This window comes from Perognathus longimembris, chromosome 22, assembly GCF_023159225.1.
Source record: "Perognathus longimembris pacificus isolate PPM17 chromosome 22, ASM2315922v1, whole genome shotgun sequence".
NCBI lineage: Eukaryota > Metazoa > Chordata > Mammalia > Rodentia > Heteromyidae > Perognathus > Perognathus longimembris.
Window position 1 is genome coordinate 12,061,499 of NC_063182.1, and position 19,555 is coordinate 12,081,053.

At 45.6% G+C, this 19,555-nt stretch overlaps 1 long non-coding RNA gene across 1 annotated transcript; it reads right to left on the reverse strand.

Moving 5' to 3' along the window:
• Positions 1 to 3,438: 3,438 nt before the first annotated feature.
• Positions 3,439 to 9,441, reverse strand: LOC125339924. Its single transcript, XR_007208659.1, has 4 exons — positions 9,313 to 9,441; positions 8,318 to 8,448; positions 6,636 to 6,720; positions 3,439 to 4,373 (listed from the first exon to the last, which is right to left on the reverse strand). It is a non-coding gene; the product is annotated as an uncharacterized LOC125339924 (long non-coding RNA).
• Between the last annotated feature and the right edge of the window lie 10,114 nt (positions 9,442 to 19,555).

A 19,555-nucleotide genomic window follows, 5' to 3' on the forward strand; every position in this document is an offset into this window, starting at 1 on the left:
ACCAACATGTAATTTTAGTTATTGTAATTTGAAATGTAAATTTTCTAAATCTTGAATATGATTTAGCAATAAGATAGTACTTTCTGAAATCTCACATAAACCAACAATATACCTATTTTCTACCTGTGAGAAATAGCTCTACTTCTATCTTTTTGATGACTAACTGGAATAACAGTCTCATGAACTTTACTACCTGGGCAAGCTTTTAACTGCAGTCCCCAGATCTCAGCTTCCTGAGTAGCTGGGATTCTAGGCATGAGACACTGGTGTCCAGCTACTAAAGAATATTTTAAAAGATATCAGCCCACAAAGATAGAAAAGGAGAGGGCTGGGACTATGGCCTAGTGGCAAGAGCGCTGGCCTCGTATACATGAAGCCCTGGGTTCAATTCCCCAGCACCACATATATAGAAAATGGCCAGAAGTGGCGCTGTGGCTCAAGTGGCAGAGTGCTAGCCTTGAGCAAAAAGAAGCCAGGGACAGTGCTTAGGCCCCGAGTCCAAGGCCCAGGACTGGCAAAAAAAACCAAAACAAGATAGAAAAGGAGAGAGAACAGCAATGTTTTTAAAGCCAGACAAGCCAATGGTAACTGACTCAACCTAAGAAAGCAGTGCCTCATGTCAGTGAGGATAAAACCTGGAAAGTAAACCCATGCACAGTACAGAATTCTCAATATGCAGCCTCAGGAAGTTTTAGAACTGAGATGAGTGTGGGGTAAAGACTTCAGCAAAGATAAGGAAGGTCAGGTGAAAAGCTGTTAGAAGCACAGAGGTCTCGCTAATTGGAGTGTAATCTACCATAGGCCAGCAGCACAACGAGGTTAAAAGCAGACAATCTTAGGCCCCAGCCTGAGCCACTGAATCAGAGCCTATGTCTTGCCTAGATCCCTGGGTGATTTCGGGGCATGTGCAAGCTTGAGAAGTGCTACCACCATGGTTCATCCAACATCAGTCTCTGAGAGACAGATGTAAGGCCCCCTCCCACCCTAAGAGAGGTCCAGAGATTTGTTCTCTGAAATGATGAAATAGTGGGTTTCTGGGGGAGGGTAAGTGATGGTTTGTTTGCTAACCACTCGTGAAAAAACCCACAACTCACTTCCCCAAGCCATGGTATAAGATGGCTGGCAGCCAACCTTATCTCCTGGGCGGAAGTTGCTATACTCCTCTCAAGACTAGGACCTGGGGCTGGGAATATGGCCTAGTGGTAAAGTGCTCGCCTTGTACACATGAAGCCGTAGGTTCAATTCCTCAGCACCACATATATAGAAAAGGCCAGAAGTGGCGCTGTGGCTCAAGTGGTAGAGTGCTAGCCTAGAGCAAAAGAAGCCAGGGATAGTGCTCAGGCCCTGAGTCCAAGCCCCAGGACTGGCAAAAAAAAAAAAAAAAAAAAAGACTAGGACCTGCCTAAGAGAAAAACATGTAAGGTATTGAGCTCACCACACAGTAATGATTACAGGTGATAAGCCTCACCTGTAGCTTCCAGAATTTTCATCATCAAACCCAAACCCAAGTCTTGGGCTATGAATAGACAGTCAAAACAAAACAAAAAAGCAGGAAACAACCAGAGGGCCTCGTACATTAAAACAGAAACCAAAACAAGTAGGAAAAGTAACTTGGAGGAAACAGGTAGTAGTTAGGAAAATGAAAACGTCACCCCATAAGATGTTATAACCATGAAACAGGAGTAAGAAGATGCTTTGACAAAATGAGATGCAGAAAATACAAAAAGAATTTTCAGAAAGTAAAACTGCCAAGCTCAATAGAAGGCTTGGGTGACAACATGATAAAATATCTAACACAGTTAAGCAAAAGAGCGTAATAACAACAACAGAAAAAGCATCAGGCTAGGAACTCCAACATTCAAATGGACGTTCTAGTAAAGAAAAAAAAAAGTGCAGAAAAGGGATAGCAAGAGAACAGGCACCGGAAACAGGCACTGGCTCATCCCTGTAATCCCAGCACCTCCGCTCCACATGCAAGAACATGCAGCTGGCGTCTCAGCTACAGCAGCAAGTGTCAAATAAGAAGGAGGTTCATGGTCCAGGATTGCCTGGGCCAAAAGCAAAACTGCATCTAAAAACCAAACCAGAGCCAGGCACTGGTGGCTCACACCTGTAATCCTAGCTACTCAGGAGGCTGAGATCTGAGGATCATGGTTCAAAGCCAGCCCGAGCAGAAAAGTCTTATCTTCAATTAATCACAGAAAAAGCCAAAATGACTCTCTGGCTCAAGTAGTAGAACGCTAGCCTTGAGCAAAAGCAGCCCAAGGACAGTGCCTGGCTCAGATTTCAAGCACCAGGACTAGCAAAAATAAACAGAGCAAAAAGAGCTAGAGGTGGATTCAAGTAGTTTAGTGTTTGCCTAGCAAAATATGAGGCTCTGGGTTCAAACTTCAGTACTGCAAAGAAGAAAGAAGGAAGAGAGGAGATAGAGAGGGAGGAAGGAAAGGGAGGAAGAAGGAAGGAAGGAAGGAAGGAAGGAAGGAAGGAAGGAAGGAAGGAAGGAAGGAAGGAAGGAAGGAGAAAAAATTATAGCTGGGAATGCTGGTACATACCTATCATCTTAGCACTCAAAAAAAACCGGGGCCTCAAAATAAAATTCTATATTCATGGGCTGGGAATATGGCCTAGTGGTAGAGTGCTTGCCTCTTATACATGAAGCCCTGGGTTCAATTCCTCAGCACCACATATATAGAAAAAGCCAGAAGTGGCGCTGTGGCTCAAGTGGTAGAGTACCCTAGTCCTGAGCAAAAAGAAGCCAGGGATAGTGCTCAGGCCCTGAGTTCAAGCCCCAGGACTGGCAAAAAAAAAATCTATATTCAAAGATGTGAGTTACCAATTGAAAAGGTCCAATTACAGCATAGCACTACCTTGACACATGTTTGTGAAGTTTTGGAATGGCAGAGAAGATTCCATAGACTTGTGGGAGTGGATTGGGAAGGGGCCTCAGGGGGTGGGGATATTAACGGATCAAGAATCAGTACAGATGCAAATATGGGAACAATGACAATGGAAAACCCTGGAGAAATGCCCTTTAAAATCTGAAGGAAAATATAATCCTAAACTTTGAATTCTGTATTTAGTCAAACTATCAGGCAAGAATTAACTGGAGATATAACGCTATCAGAATGGAATGGTAAACAAGTGAACAGGAAAATGACAGAAGCCAGAGATCTTCAGAGAAGAGAGGTGCTCAACCCCCCACCCCCACACCCCTGGGAAAATGCTAAAGAGCTGCACTGGGATGACAGACGCACAGACATCCTCTAGGGTCCTCCTGCCATTTTACCATGGATGGCCTGAGAACTTGCCTGCCCTCAGTTCTGGTCTCTACTTGCTGTGTCAAGCCACACCTCTGCTCTCTCCTAGGCCTGCTGCCGGTGCAGGCTGGTGGCGTTCACTTCTACACTCCTCATGCTCCCTGCTCTGAAGACGCGCTCAGGAGGACGGAACAGCCCTCTGCCTTCACGTCCTAGGACCCACTGCTGATCTGCAGGGGCTCTCGGTGGTGCTCAGGGAGACTGAGCATTCTCCATTTGTCTCTTTTGTGCTTTTCACACAGTTAAGTAATTATGTTATTTAGGGGCCATTTATAAGGAGAAAATAAAAAGGGAAATGGTAGGGCTTGGGCAAACGATGCAAGCCAGGAGAGACGCTGAGCTTCACATCATGTTCTGTCTCTCAACTTAAATGGTATATACAAGGGTCTCTGCTTTTTATTCTTTAAATAGTATATATTTCACATCATTTTCCATATAATACCACTCCCGTTTATTTATTCCAAAATAGACCATGTGTACGAAAAGAGCATATGTGAACATATATTATTAGAATTTAGTCATAATTTTGTTTATATTTGTACATATACAAAAATGTATTGAGAGTTGAATTATTATTGCTGTTGTTGTTGTTGTGCTGGAATTTGAACTCAGGGCCTGTGGACGCTCAGCTTGCTTGTTCAGCCGGCACTCTGCCACTTGAACCATGTCTCTAGGTCTGCTTTTTGCTTGTCATGTGGAGGTGTAGTCTCATGAACTTATCAACTGCAACTACCTTTAAACCACAGCTTCCTGAGTAGCACACACAGCAAATGCTGCTATTGGCAGTATGTGTGCCTAAACATTTCATCTGAGTACAGTAAGTAAGCTCCTGAAAGGTGGTACTTCAAAAAATAAACGTGTTCATTTCCAATTGGTTATCATTTGTGATGCAAAAGCAAGGGCCAACGATTCAGTAAACATGCCCCTAAACACAGTGGCGGTGCCTGCTTTGACCTATGCCCTCCCACTGTCCCATTCCAGAGCTAAACGTACCAGCTATGCAGGAAGGCAGGAATTCACTCTGTTGGCAGACTGGTTCCAACTCAGAGCTCTATTCTGGAAACAAAGCATTTGAAAAGAGCCCATGTGAGGCAATGAGCACAAAAGAAACCTCTTAGCATTTATTCACATACAAATGGCTTTGATTTGGAGGAGTAAGGGAACATAAGAGCAAATGCAGAAACCACTTGCTAACTGCAATCCAAGAAATACACTTCTGATCATTACACACACACGTGCGTGCGCACGCGTAAAAAGAAAACTTGGATGAGCTGGGTGCTGATGACTCAGGAGGCTGAGATCTGAAGATCATGGTTCAAAGCCAGCCTGGCCAGGAAAGTCTGTGAGACTCTTATCTCCAATTAACCACCAGAAAACCAGAAGTGGCACTATGGCTCAAGTGTTCAAGTGGTAGAGTGCTAGCCTTGGGGGAAAAAAAAAAAAGAAGCCAGGGACAGTGCTCAGGCCCTGAGTCCCAAGCCTCAGGACAGGCAAAAACAAACAAACAAACAAAAACCTTGGATGAAAGCATTTGAAAAACAGATATTCAAATAAGAACATGTTGCAAGGTGCTCTACATGAACATTATAATATCCTGTCATTTCTATTATTTGGAAGATCTTTTTAGTTGTCTTAGAAGAACTTTTGGGAGAAGATATCAGACTTTTTACCCAGTCTTATGCATAGGATCTTCTCTACAACACTAAACCTGGGCACTTGCTGGAGTCACGAAGCTGTGAGAGAGAAGTCCAGCTGGCAGTGTTCTGGTGACTGAGATGCCTGAGCCTGGTGTCGCAGTCAGGATACCTAGACAGGAGGACCTAGGCTCATCCTGTCATCTTCCATCAGCCCTCTGAGTCCTGTGGAAAGGAGAATGCTGGGGGCTCCAGAGGCCCAGAGCAGCTGAGCGGTACCCCAACTAGATGCCCATGTGTATGATGGCAGACTCTCTCCCCAGAGGCCTGGAGTGTTGTCTAGAAACCATAACGCCATGAGGTTTGTTATTTCTTCTTTACTTTCTTCTTATTTTTTTTAATAGACAGTGCCTTGCTGTGTTGTCCAGGCTGCCCCTGGGCTACAGCAATCGTCCTGCCTTAGCCTCCTGAGGAGTCGGGACTATAAACATCACTGCACTTGCTATAATGACTATTGAAGCCACTTGTTTGTTCCCGCTTAGTACAGCAATTCCGTCATTGCTTAAACAATAAAACGTGCAGAGAAAAAAGTTGTCAAATACTTTATCCTCCATATGTATGATACATGTATGGGTCCCTAGTGTTCCTTGTGGAATCTGTACTTGACTGGAGTGTTTCCCATGTCTTTATTCCTTCATCCTCTTTGAGGTAGTTCTTTTATCTTGCTTTATCCATATACACATCAAAAGTGCCAACATTTAAGTCTGACTTACTTTTCATTATGTTTGATGATGACCCCTTCTCCTACCTTAAATATTCTTCCATCCTGTCTCCTCCTGTGAGAAGCATCCTTCCTGAGCACCCAAAACGGCTATCATATTAGCCTCCAATCAATCACTTTGTTACATGTAGCTTTTAGAGAGTTGTGAGGTCCACGAACCCCTTCCATATACATAACAATTGAACTGGAAAAAGCTCAGGGTCAGATAGAGCTAGATTTCAATTGTGATTCTCCTACTTACTAGCTGCTTACAGCCATGCCTGGTCAAGTCTCAGCCTCTCCGACTGAGTTTATCTCCTGTACAACTGTATACGGCTCATTCCATGCACATGTGGAAATGACATCATACAATGTCAGAGGGAGACATTTCTGTTCTACCTTCTAGTCACTATTTTTTTAAATGTATCTCAAAATTTAGCCTTTGATTTTTATCGCATCCCAAATCTATAGCCTATGTAAGCAAGAGAATCTATAATAATGGTTTGTAAAACATGCAAGGAATTTAATAAGTGGGCAATTGAAGGAACATGATCTTTATGATGTGCATTTTCCTTTCTTTTCCAAATACTGTTATTTCAGCATCATTATAAGATCTTAATTATTAACTGTATTAATCCTTAACAAAACGAAGAATGATTCTCTGGACAAATGGATCAGAAAGGCTCCAAGCCTGGAGACAGAACGGTGAAAATGAAGACCGAGTAAGGGCCTGTGGCTAAATGGTGGAATCCCTTGCTCTCTCCCACTACTGGGACACTTGAAGCCAGAAAAAAAAATTAAAAACACTGCATTTAGAATGTTGTGCCCTAGTAAAAATATCAGTTGATAAATGAAGCAATTCAAGCCATAACGACACGTACCCTTTGAAGCAGACACCCACTCCAAACAAAAATAGAAAATTACCTGAAAACATGATTCCAGATTTCATAGTTTACTTTTGTCTCTTCGCTCCCCTCGGATGAGTTTTCTACCAACCAGCTGTCGGTTCCTACCAAGGAAATCAAAGCTATTCAGACTCATATAAACATCAACGATTTGTTACGCGCATTTGGAGTCTAGTTTTTTAATTCCTTGTTAAGAAATCCTTACAGTGTTTAGTTTATCACATTTCACTGATTATGAGTTTGCAAAAACATCTGGAGTGGATTCTCTGCACAGCAACTGGGTATGTGTCTGGTTTGCAGAGTCTGACCAGGATTGGTGGAGGGACAGAAGGGCCTAGTTACTCACAAGGCCTCCAGTTGGTGCAGGTGAGGAGATTGAGGAGGAAAAGAGGAGAGAACCTCTCATGGCCATTCATCTTACTCATTTGCCAGGGGTTTAAGTGCACGTTGTTGTTAACCTTAATACCTCCTGCCTCAGATGAGCAGCTAACACGGTGGTGAGATGTGGGCTGAAGTGCTTTGAAAGCCATCTTGGAGGTGATAGGCAGGGCTTTTCCTGTGGTTTTATTTTTTTCTCTCCATTCCCTTCCCCTCTCAGGTTTCCTTTCATTAAGACAACAGGGTTGTTTCCCTTTCTGTGTTTATTGATCTCCATGCATGCTCCCTCCTACAAAATGAGTTGTTTGGCCATGGTAGGAAGGGGTGAGGGTGGGGGCATCACAAATGGGCTCCAAGCTCAGAATTCAGTCCTCTCCTCTGTCCCCAGTCCCTGGCATTCTACATGGTGAGGAAGAGGCATCAGAACCCGGGCTCGCTCTCTCCAAGTTACCAACATGTTTGGGAAGTAATTCTGAAATACCCTCATCTCTAAACTAGACATCAAGTCTACTTTGTCACAGATGATTGTGAGGATTTTACAAAACCTACATACACTTTTTAGGATTTCAATACACATCAGTTTCCAAACCTAAATCAGCAAGTAAGAGTTCCTGCCTATGTGAGCCCTCTGGGCTGGTAGGGCCTGACAATGAGAGGCTAAATTGAATACATCAATGTCTTCTCCATCCTAAGAATCACTGGAGCCTGTTAAATAGATTCCTCATTCCCGTCCTACCTACAGTCAACCTCTGTCTCCAGCTTCACCCTGGATGTTGCTTTTTTTGGCTTAACTTGCCCGCTGGAGAGAAGGGCAAGGTCAGTTGCCACATCCCAGGGACGGGTTAAGGGACTTCCCAGCTTCCAGGGAGCCTTATCATTGAATTCAACTGACCTGGATTGGAGGTGTGCAGATCTCGGGCCTGACAAAACCCAGAGTCCGAATGGGCAGCACAAGGCAGGATGCAGAGCCCTGCTGTACTGGAAAGGATGCAAAGCGGCCAGCCACAAGCTCAAGTGTCTCCTCCCCAGCAAGCAGAGGTGCAGAGCCTTGCCAAGACGGCACCTGGGATAGTGGGGGAAATGGAACGACTGGCCAGCAAGCGTGCCCTTCCCTGCTACTGGCTTCTGAGAAATATTCCGAAGGAATGGAGGAAAAGAAAGAGAGTTGGTAAGCTTTTCTGTGCTTCCCACAGCTGTCTTCTAGTTCCCTCGGGCCTTTAGGTCTGGGCCACAGGGCCCCACCATCTTTCCGTGGATTCCCCCGTCAGCTTAGACACCCGCAGGAGAAGAGGCAGGCAGGCAGAGCCGCAGAGCTGCACCTACCTCCAGGTCTTGGGGCGCCAAGGTGAGTGAATTCCCAAGCTGCTGAGAGGCCGGGGGCGCCTTCCCGGCCCCTCCCCCGCTGTGGGTTCCTCCGTTTTCTTCCTGGAGCAGAAAGGAGCCCGAGCAAGGTACTGTCAGAGAAGGGCAAAGGAAGGTGACTGGGGCGACGGTGCTGGGCACGGTGGGGGCGGGGTGCGCCTCTCGCCGCCTCCTCTCCCAGCCAGGGCAAGAAGCGATTGCCATCCAAGAACCCCGACTGGGCTCTGCGCCTCTGCCCAGGGGTCCCCGCCAGGGGAAATGGCGCGTCGGGGTGGGGTGGGGGGTGGGGGCTGGGGGGTTCAGCCATCGCACTCCTGCTCGGGCAGGTGAGCCTTGGCACGTCCCAGCTGGGGTCTGGCTTCCTGACGCCGCGGATGTGCGCGCCCTGGAGCGGCGGGGACCCAGCCGCCCGTCCCCCCAGTGTGGCTCTGGTCGGAAGAGCCGGTGGCCGGGAACAGCCCGCAGCCCCCAGCCGGCCCTCGGGGCCCGTCCCGCCCGTCCCGCTGCCCAGCGGCCCTGGCACCGGCGGAGGCGCGACCCGCGCGCTCCGGCCGTGGCGCCCACACCTCGCTCCCCGCGGCCCCCGTCCGCTCCGCCAGGCAGACCCCGCAGCGCCGCGGGGTCCAAGCCCGAGGCGCCGCCAGCGGGAGCCCGGAGCGGGAGGGCGCTGCGGGAGGCGCGCGGTGGGGGCGGGGGCCGCTCCGGCGGAACGCGCCCCCGGGTGGCGGGTCGGGGGGGGGGGCTGCAGCCCGATGGCCCTCGGCCGGCCGGGTCTCCTCCCCGGGGCGCTGCAGTGTCCGGATGCGCCGGAGGTGTGGGTTCCCAGGGCCCGTGGCACCGAGGCCAAGCGACCGCGGGGCCCCGGGCTGCGCCCTCGATGCCCTTCTCCCCGCAGGCGCCCCGGACACCCAAAGTTTCCCCAAGTGCAGCGGGCAGAATCGGCGCGGCACACTGACCTGGGACGCGCTGTCGAGTTGGCGATGGCGCCCGCCGCCTCGAGCCCTGGCTGCTCCCACCCTGCTGGCGGGTGGCCCCCGGGGCTGCGTCCGCTCGGGGCTGAGACCTTCGGCACCGCGGTGGCCCTGGAACGCTGGTCGGAGCCTCCGGCTTCCCGCCCGGGCTTGGCAGAGGCTGGCGGCGGCGGGCTGCGAAGCGCAGCCGTGGAGTGGGAGCCCGGAGGCGCGCCCCTCGCCAGACGCCCGGGTGGCGCGGCGCTTCCGCTGAGAGTGACGCGCCGGCTTCCCGCTGCCTGCAGGTGGGGGCGGCGGGCCGGCGCGGGCCCCGCGGGCCGGAGGATGCTCCCGGAGCCCCGCCTCCTGCCCTCACAAGCCCCGCCCTCGCCCCCCCCCCCCCCCTGCCCACCTAGCTTGGGTCCCTGCGACTCGTCCACGCGCAGGGGCGTCAGTTTTTTGGTTTTTGTTTTTCCCTGTGAAGGTGATGTCCCCGGGACCCCTGGTCAGCGGCTGCACCCCACATTCCCCCACCAGCTCCTATCAACCCTGCTGGTCCATGATGCTGTCCTTCTCCATGTCCTTCTCTCTTAGCATTGCTCCTGTACCCCCTTTAGTGGAAGCTAGAGAGTCACACACATCAGGTTGGGGTGTTAGTGTTTTTATTTCATGACAATATAGCCCTATTGCACTGTTATTGAAGATGTATAGCTATATACACATATATATGCTAACAAAATTCCACAAAATATATTGAACTCCACCAAGAGATCAGGGAAAATGGAATTAAGTAGAAGAAACTGATTTAACTCTTCATTTATTATGGAGTGTCTGGTTGGAGGAAATACCGGTATTTTCCATTGTTCAGATAATGTCAATGAACACAGCCAGTAATTCTCCCCAAAAGGGGAGAGCAGATTGCTCTCGGGGCTGGCTTCTTGATGGAGGGAAACAGTCAGCTGAAACAAATGCAAAGCACGTTCCAAGGGCACGCTCTCCAAAGATGGGCTCTCCGGAGCTGGAATTCGGGGTCTAGGTAACCGGTTTCTCGTCACTCATTTGTGGGCACAGGGAGGAAAAGAAAAGAAAAAAAAAAGAACTGGGCAGGTTTTCATGAAGGCACCCAGCTCTTCCCCTCACCCCGTTAAATTTTGCATGGATGCACAGTTTATACATTAAAGGACGCACATTCACAAGTTCAATACTGCTTCATAATTGGAAGCATCGTCTAGACCAAGAAACATAACATTACCAGCTCCTAGAAGTTCCCCTTGCATTCTGACTGGAAAGAATGATTGATTTCCAACAATCAAGTTGGTTTTTGCACTTTATGACACCAGAATATACCCCACCGTGTGGCTTTTCCCCCTCAATACTAGATTTAAAAGATGTATACTGAGTGTGATTGGCATTCATTGCTCTTGCCTTATAATATTACATTGTGTGTATAACTTCAATTTATTTACTTTTCCCCTTAATGGACATGGATCAATTCTCAGATTTGAGACATTACAAAAACTACTATGGTAATAGATGTCGTTTGGTGAACATATAGATGAGTTTCTTTTGGGTACATACCTAGGAATGGAATATGAGTCATAAAGTAGGCATATGTTCAGTTTCTGAAGATATTGCTGAACAGCTTTGTAAAGTAGAGGATCTCATTTTCACTCTATTAGTATCCAGTTGCTACTTGTTATCAAATATATGTATTACTACAAATGTGGCTACAGTCAAGGTGTCAACAGGGCTAGGCATGTGTTATCTCTGGAGGGAGAACATCCCATTTCCTGCAGTTTCTAGCTTTTAGAAGTTATCTTGAATCCTGTGTTCTCTCCACTCTCTCTTCTTTCTCTCTCTCTGTTCCTCTTCTCCCTCCTTTCCCTTCCTCCCATCTTCCCCTGTTTATGTTGTCCCATCTTTTTCTCCCTCTGGCTCTCCAGCTTCACCGTCTTGGGGACTTTTGCAATTACACTGGACCCACTTGAATAATCTGCCATCTGAAGATTCTTAATTTAACCACCCTGAAAACTCCCTCTTGCCATGGCAAGTAACATTTTTATACATTCTAGGAATGAATATATGTTTTAGGTACAAGTTAAAGTAGATGTTTGGATTTGATACACATCCTGCTCAAAAATTCTTCAATCTACTTTCAGTCTTCTACAAATAAGATTTTAAAAATCTGATCTACTGATGAGACTTCTCCAATATTTTCAAATTTTTTTATTGTAAATTATTTAGTGTCAATTTGATTCAAACCTCAAGATAGACCTGTGGTTGGTCTGCCCTCTTGAACTAAAAATCCCATGGTTCCCACCATCCTAATTATCACCACTGTGATTTTATAAAGTAAAATAGAATCTAGACGTATAGGAGCTACCACTTAAACCCACCCAGCTGACAGTGCTCAGAAGTTGGTAGCACCATGCACCTTAGAAGTGGGGGAGATGAATAGGAAACTGCTACTCACCGCCAGCATTACAGATACTTAATAGTAAAAGACTGAAATCTTTGTGCAACAATTAGAATTAAGCAAGGATGCAAACTATTGCTGCTTTTGTTCACTGTGTTATAGGTTCAAGCCAGAGAATTAGGCAAGAAAATGAAACAACAGGGATTTAGATAGGAAAGAAAAATAAAACTCATTTTCAGGTGACATGATCTTGTGTATAGAACACACACACACATAATTAGAACTAGTAAATCAGTTCAGCAGGGCCATAGGATATAATATCAATATGCAAAAATGTATTTCAGTAGCAGTAAACAATATGAGATGCAATTATAAATCAATTCCCTTCAGTAGGGCACCAAAACAAATACAGAAGCAATAAACAATATGAGATGCAATTATAAAACAATTCTACTTACTAGAGCATCAGAACAAATATAATATTTGTGACAAACTTTTATGTGAACAAGAAAACCATTGTTAAAAGGTAATAAGGAAGATCCCAGTAAATGGAAAGACATTTCATGTTTATGGATTCAAGGACAATGCTAACAGACAGCAACATTCCCGATTTCCACACAATGGCCATCAAAACCCCAGCTCTCCTCTCCACCCCTAACTTAGTAGGTATCCAGCATGTCGCAAGCATGCTAAAGCTTCATCTTTTAAAAAAATTGCAATATATTAGGTGTACATGGAGAAGGTGGCCATTGTACATTTTTTGGTCAGTTGTGAGGCTTGAACTCCAGGCCTGGGCACTGTCCCTGAGCTATTTTGCTCTACTACTTTGAGCCACAGCTCCACTTCTGGCTTCCTAGTGGTTAATTGGCAATAAGAGTTTCACGAATTTTCCTGCCAGGGCTGGCTTTTGAACCCAACCCTTCAAAGCTCAACTTCCTTAGTAGCTAGGATTCAGGCGGGAGACACCAGCGCCAGGCTCCTTGTGCTGTTTTCTGCACATGTAACACATGTATACCATCTATCCCCCTCAGCCTCCTCCTTTATCCTACTCTTCTTAAAACAGTTTCAACTAGTTTCATTTTTCTTTTTCATACATGCAAGCATACAACTTCAACTACATTTTACATCATTTATCTTTTTTGGTAGCCCTCCTCTTTCTTGTTCATCCACCCAATAAACAAAGTTGATTTTACTTTCCTGTGATTCATTTCTCGTGTGTATTAATTGCACACTAATATATTGTACACTAAATATAATGTGCATATGTTATATCTTGCTCGGAATAACTTCACTGCTCTGTCTTTCCCAGTCCTCCCGCCCCCTGTTGATTAACAGTTTACATCCACTGGTGTTCTCTTGTTAAAGTTCAGATAGAATTCAGCAGTGAGTCCATCTGGTCTGGGGCTTTCCTTTGTTGGGAGACTCTTTTTACTGTTTCATCCTCCTAGCTTGTTATAGATCTGTCTCATGGGAGGAGAGAAAATCTTTATTAGCTAATCAACACACAAAGGATTAATATAAACTTAAACATCAAAGAAAGAAAGAAGCTAAACAGTCAAGCAAAGAAAGCCCACCTCCAAAAAACAAATGGAAAGAAAGAACAAAGATTGAGGCAGGGCTGGGAAGATGGCCTAGTGGTAGAGTGCTTGCCTCGTATACATGAAGCCCTGGGTTCGATTCCTCAGCACCACATATATAGAAAGGGCCAGAAGTGGCACTGTGGCTCAAGTGGTAGAGTGCTAGCCTTGAGCAAAAAGAAGCCAGGCCCCGAGTTCAAGCCCCAAGACTGGCGAAATCAATCAATCAATCAATAAAAAGAATAAAGATTGAGGCAGAAATCAATGAAATGGAGATCAAAACAACTTTACAAGAACCAGTGAAACATGGTAAAAATATACAAGACTGATAAATCCTTAGGTATCATTATGCTTCTTTATATGCTATGCCTTCATCGCAATATTCTCAGTGCCTTGAGTCCCAGAATCATCTCTTGTATCTGAATAGTGGAGAGTACTCATCGCAGTTCAGGCAGAGCTGCTCACTGGAAGACTGATGGGTACTGCTCTGCACGTCACCTGGAGTTGAGGAGAGGACATTGAGGGTTGGGAAAGAAGATTGTAAATGTTTCATGGGGCTGAGGGACATGGCACACTAAACGTATTCAAGGAGCTCAGAACATAAGCCTGTGCAGAGGATGAACATGAGAACCACGCAGAAGAGGAAGTAGAAGGGTGTGGGACTCCATCCCCCCCTCCCAAGGGCATGTGCACATAAATGATGGTTCAGTTAAGGGGATCAGGACAGACTTGGAGGTGGCTGACCACTTTCACCTTGTGCACTGGCACTGATTGATGTCTACTGATCTGTGACAGTTTGCACGTCGCGCCTATCAACGCTGCACTGCAGCTGTGTGAGACATGGTGGTAAAGGATCATGATCTGAGATGATCTGAGGCTGGCACTGGCAAAAAATGTGAGATCTGATCAGCAAATGCCTAATGTGAACAAGGGCTGCCATGTGGCTCAAGAAGCAGAGCATCTGCCTAGCAACTCTGAGTTCTTGAGTGGAAAACCCCAGTACCACTGAACCCAAAAGACAAAAAGATCAAAGAAATGAACGAAAAGTACAACTTTCCCTTGCGAGTCTTTGCTGAGAGGCCATGGCTGCTTGGAGCGGAGAGCATGGGGCCACCGTGTTTTGTCTCAGAGCTCCTCAAGCTTTCACGGAACACCACTGGAGTTCAGGACCAGGCTCCGGGGACAGCTCCTGTCACCCCAGGCTACACTCCCTTCCCTCATCTCTGATTTCAGCGAGGCTCCCAGTACCTAAAATGGCAAAATGGGGAACACACCTTTAAAGTCCTTTCCCCACTCCTGACTTATTCACTGCTTCCCAACTCTGCCTCCTGGGATTGCACCCCAAATAAACTGCATTCCTAAGCCTTGTCCAAGTTCTTCTTTGAGGGAATCTGAGGAATAAACTTCACCAGATAGGATAGTTACCCACACGGACTCACCAGTTTAGCATATTTGGGTAAGAATTCTTGGAAAACAATAAAAAGAAACTAAAAGGCAGATGTTAATTAAATGATACATGAGAAGTACAGATGTGAGTCCTTTGTGGTTGAGATTTGTTAACTTTTTCTTCCAGGGCTAACAGCTCTAGCCAGGAAAACTTGACTATTCCAGAATGGTTTCTTTTTGATATTGTATTAATCTCATATCTCACTGAGGCGCTTGCTCTCAGCTAAGTGTGAAGGGGTTGGGTTGGGTACATTTTATATCATAGCCTTAGTGATAAGTAATTCTATCCTGTCACTCAAAAGCTACTTTATTCAACTTTACAGAGTTTAAATATCTCTTAGCATTTTACTTTTTCCTCATACTAAATGGAACACATAGGTTTTTCATCAGTTCATCTTGGAACATGTCATGAGAATAAACACAATGAATGAAAGGCTATTATTTTGTGCTTGGAGCCAATTATCTTTTAGGAAAAGGAACTTAATCTTTTAATTGCAAAGCCAATGTAACAATACTAAAAATAAAAGTAAGTGGGAAAAAGCCTCAATACAAACCTACTATCAAGACACTTTAAATTTATGATTATAATGGTGGGTCATTGTATAGATTTTTAAAATGTAATTGTAGCATTGGCAAAATATTGTATCCATTCCTTTGTTTGTTTGTTTTTTTTGCCAGTCCTGGGGTGTGAACTCAGGGCCTGAGCACTGTCCCTGGCTTCTTTTTGCTCAAGGCTAGCACTCTGCTACTTGAGCCACAGCGCCACTTCCGGCCATTTTCTATATATGTGGTGCTGGGGAATTGAACTCAGGGCCTCATGTATTCGAGGCAAGTACTCTACCACTAGGCCATATCCCCAGCCCACGTATCCAATCCTTTATCCAGGGAAAATTTGAGCTTAATGACATTATTTTGGAAATTTGATAGTCCTATGAAGTAATCAAAACTTATACATACAGTAGGGCTATGGCTTGAATGTGTTCCCTTCAGAATTTCCTCCCTCCCTCCCTCCCTTCTCTTCTTTCCTTCCTTCCTTCCTTCCTTCCTTCCTTCCTTCCTTCCTTCCTTCCTTCCTTCCTGCCTTCCTTCCTTCCTTCCTTCCTTCCTTCCTTCCTTCTTTCCTTCCTTCCTTCCTTCCTTCCTTCCTTCCTTCCTTCCTTCCTTCCTTCCTTCTCCCCCCCCCCCTCTTTCTTTCTTTGCCAGTCCTGGGGCTCAAATTCAGGGCCTGAGCACTGTCCCTGGCTTCTTTTTGCTCAAGGCTAGCACTCTACCACTTGAGCCACAGCGCCACTTCTGTTTTATTCTATATATGTGGTGCTGAGGAATCGAACCCAAGGCTTCATGTATACAAGGCAAGCACTCTATCACTAGGCCATATTCCCAGCCCCCTTCAGAATTTTGAAGTTGCTGATATGATGGTAGCAAGAGGGAACATCTGGCCAGGCACTAATGGCTCCTGCCTGTAATCCCTGTCACTTGGGAGGTAGAGATCAGTAAGAATGCAGTCCAAGGCTAACCTGTACAAAATGTTTGCAAGACCTCTTCTCATGAAGAGCCGGGCATGCTGTGTACCTCTGTCATCCCAGCTCAGCAGGAGGTGAAAATAAGAGGATTGTGCCTCGGGTCATCTTAGCAGGAGATGCAGCAATGCCTGTACCAGATCACAGCAGGTGCTGCCTTAGACTTCCCAACTCCAGAGTACAAAGGTGTGGATTGCTGTTCCTTATGAATTAGCCAGCCTCAAGCACAAAATGGACTAAGCCAATTGTCCTTAACAGTCACCTCCATTGTCTTCTATGCCTATTCCTACTAGGGATCTTAGTCACTGTATATATGAAAGAAACCACAACAGAATTCCTTAAAATATCAAGCTCTTAAAAACCCCATTTTTAAATTTTTCTTGAATTTAACATTTTTTTCCTTAAAAGTTTTAGTTGTTGGAGAGGAATATGTATCCTAAGAGCAGAGCGATGTACTTGTACTTCAGAACCAGAGTTACATCATTCTTTTCTGTAACATTTTGATTTGTGTTTTCTTGCAAGCTGTATGGTACTATATATTTATCTTCAGGGACAATGAAAGTGTGTCTTTAGTATTTGGTACCAGTCCTGGGGCTTGAGCGCAGGGCTTAGGTGCTGTCCCTGGGCCGTTTTTTTCCCCTCAAGTATAGCACTCTACCACTTGAGCTTTTAAATTGGAGATAAGAGTCTTACAGATTTTCTTGCCCAGTCTGGCTGCAAACCACAACCCTCAGGTGTCAGCCTCCTGAGTAATTAAAATTACAGCCATGAGCTACCAGTGGCAGCAGCAGTATGTCTTTTTATTAGAAAGGTGATGTACAGAGGGGTTAGTTACATAACTAAGGTAATGAGTACATTACTTGCTGAACATTGTTACCCTCTCCCTCATTTTTCCCACTTTCTCCCTTCAACTCCCCTCCTCCCAAGTTGTAAAGTTCATTTTCAACCTAGTGTCTGTGAGTATCGCTATTGCAATGGCCTGGTGTAAGGTAGATTATCAGAGAAGCCCCATTTTGAAGGATCAAATCTTGGAGTCTTTATTAGAATGCTAGCAGTCTGTAGGCAGCCAGTCCTTACAGGTTTGCAGCCTGCAAATACTGTTCAGAAACAGGCTAGAGAGGAAAGAAAGAACAAAAACCATACCAACAAACCAATTCAGCTCCAATGGAGAGCGGAAGTAGGACGCCACGGTGATCGGAGAGGAGACAGGACACAGGATACAACCTGTGACATGGTGTTCTGGCGCCTGAGCTGGTCTGAGACTAAATAGGGTCCAGTCAGGGGGCAGCGTCACAGGAAGCTCCCAGTCCCAAGCACTGGACTGACAGGTCCAGTAACCTATAGGCCGAGTGCCCACTCCTGTCTCTAGGGATTCAGGAACACCCATCACCTGGGGGTGGGCCTTCCCTTTCCCGAGGAAATCAGGCACACCCCTTGAAGACAAGATGCCAGACCCTACAGTTCACCATGTGGCCAAGATGGTATTGGCCAGACCTGACCTCCTTACTTCAGGCTCACCCTTTGTCCTTCATCTTTTTTGCCATTATTCCCCAAGTGGTAGCAACTTTAATCATGAACATTCCTATTTTTCACTTGTGGGTTTTTTTTTCTTATGTTATTTTCTTGATGACTTTGTGTTTTCTGTATTCCACTCTTGGGGCACTCCTATTTTTTTTTCAGGTTAATCATCTTAATCATATACACTAATATGATCCTATTATTTATCTCTTTGGTTATTTTCCTGCTTTTGCTAAGATTTCCTCAACTTCATCTTTCAACTTTATGTAAGACTTAAAAAAACTAGTAGCATTTTTTTTCCATATTGGGTTTTGAACTCAGAGCCTTGCATTTGTTGGAGCAGCTCTAATTACCTGAGCCACACCTCCAGCCGTGTGTTTTTGTTGATTATTTGGGGGATAGAGTCTTGTGTTCCATCTGGGCATGCACCTGAGCTGTGAGTCACATACTTTAGCTTTCCTGTCATCATTAGAATCCTAGGCTCCACTACCATGCCCAGATTCCCATAGAGCCTTGTGTGCTTTTCTGCCTTCAAACTGCAGCCCTCCTGACCTCAGGCTCCCAGATAGCTAGGATTACAGGCATAAGCCACCACTGCCTTGCTTTAACACCACAAAAATTTGAATTTCCAAGGATGATTTATTGGTATCTGAATAGTGGCTTCTCTATAGAGCTATTCTCTTCTTTCACAGATATAAAATATTTTAACTATTTTAAATACTATATTGAATCCAAGTATGAGTGTACATTCCTGTAATCTCAGCACTTAGGGAAGCTGAGGGGAGACAAACATAAATTTGAGGCTAGCCCTGGCTTTCCAGCAATGCTTAATCTCGAGGAAGCAGAGAGAGGGAGAAAGCAACAGAGAGAGAGGGAGAGAGAGAGAGAGAGACGAGAGAGAGAGTAAAAAGATTCTATTGAAATTATCTCTTCATTATGTTAGAGTTTGTATTTTTGGTATTATGTTTTTCACTATCTGAAATCTGGTAGAAGAAAGAGTCTTGAAAATCTTAACCAAAGGGGCTGGGAATATGGCCTAGTGGCAAGAGTGCTTGCCTCATATACATGAAGCCCTAGGTTCGATTCCCCAGCACCACATATGTAGAAAATGGCCAGAAGTGGCGCTGTGGCTCAAGTGGCAGAGTGCTAGCCTTGAGCGGGAAGAAGCCAGGGACAGTGTTCAGGCCCTGAGTCCAAGGCCCAGGACTGGCAAAAAAAAAAAAAAAAAAAGAAAGTGTGAAAGTAGATGAAAATCTTAACCAAATACTGAACAGTTTAATGTCATTGGGAAATTGGTTCAATGTGTATCATTTGTTCATTCTGTGTGTGTGTGTGTGTGTGTGTGTGTGTGTGTGTGTGCGTGCACGTGTGTGCACTGGTTCTGGGGCTTGAACTCAGGCCTAGGCACTATCCCTGAGCTTTTTTGCTCAAGGCTAGTATTCTACCACTTGAGCCATATCACTACTTCCAACTTTTTGGTAGTTAATTGGAGATAAGAATCTCATGAACTTTTCTGCCCAGGCTAGATTCAAACTATGATCCACAGATATCAGCCTCTTGAGTATCTAGGATAACAGTTATGAACCATTGGTGCCTAGCCATTTGCTTTGTTTTTGCTTGGTCATGGAGCTGGAACTCAGGGTCTGGACACTGTCTCTGAGCTTTTTCATTGAAGGCTATTGCTCTACTTTGAGCCGGAGCTCCATTTCTGTTTTTTAGGTGGTTAATTGGAGATGAGGCATCCCAAGACTCTCCTGCCTGGGCTGGTTTCC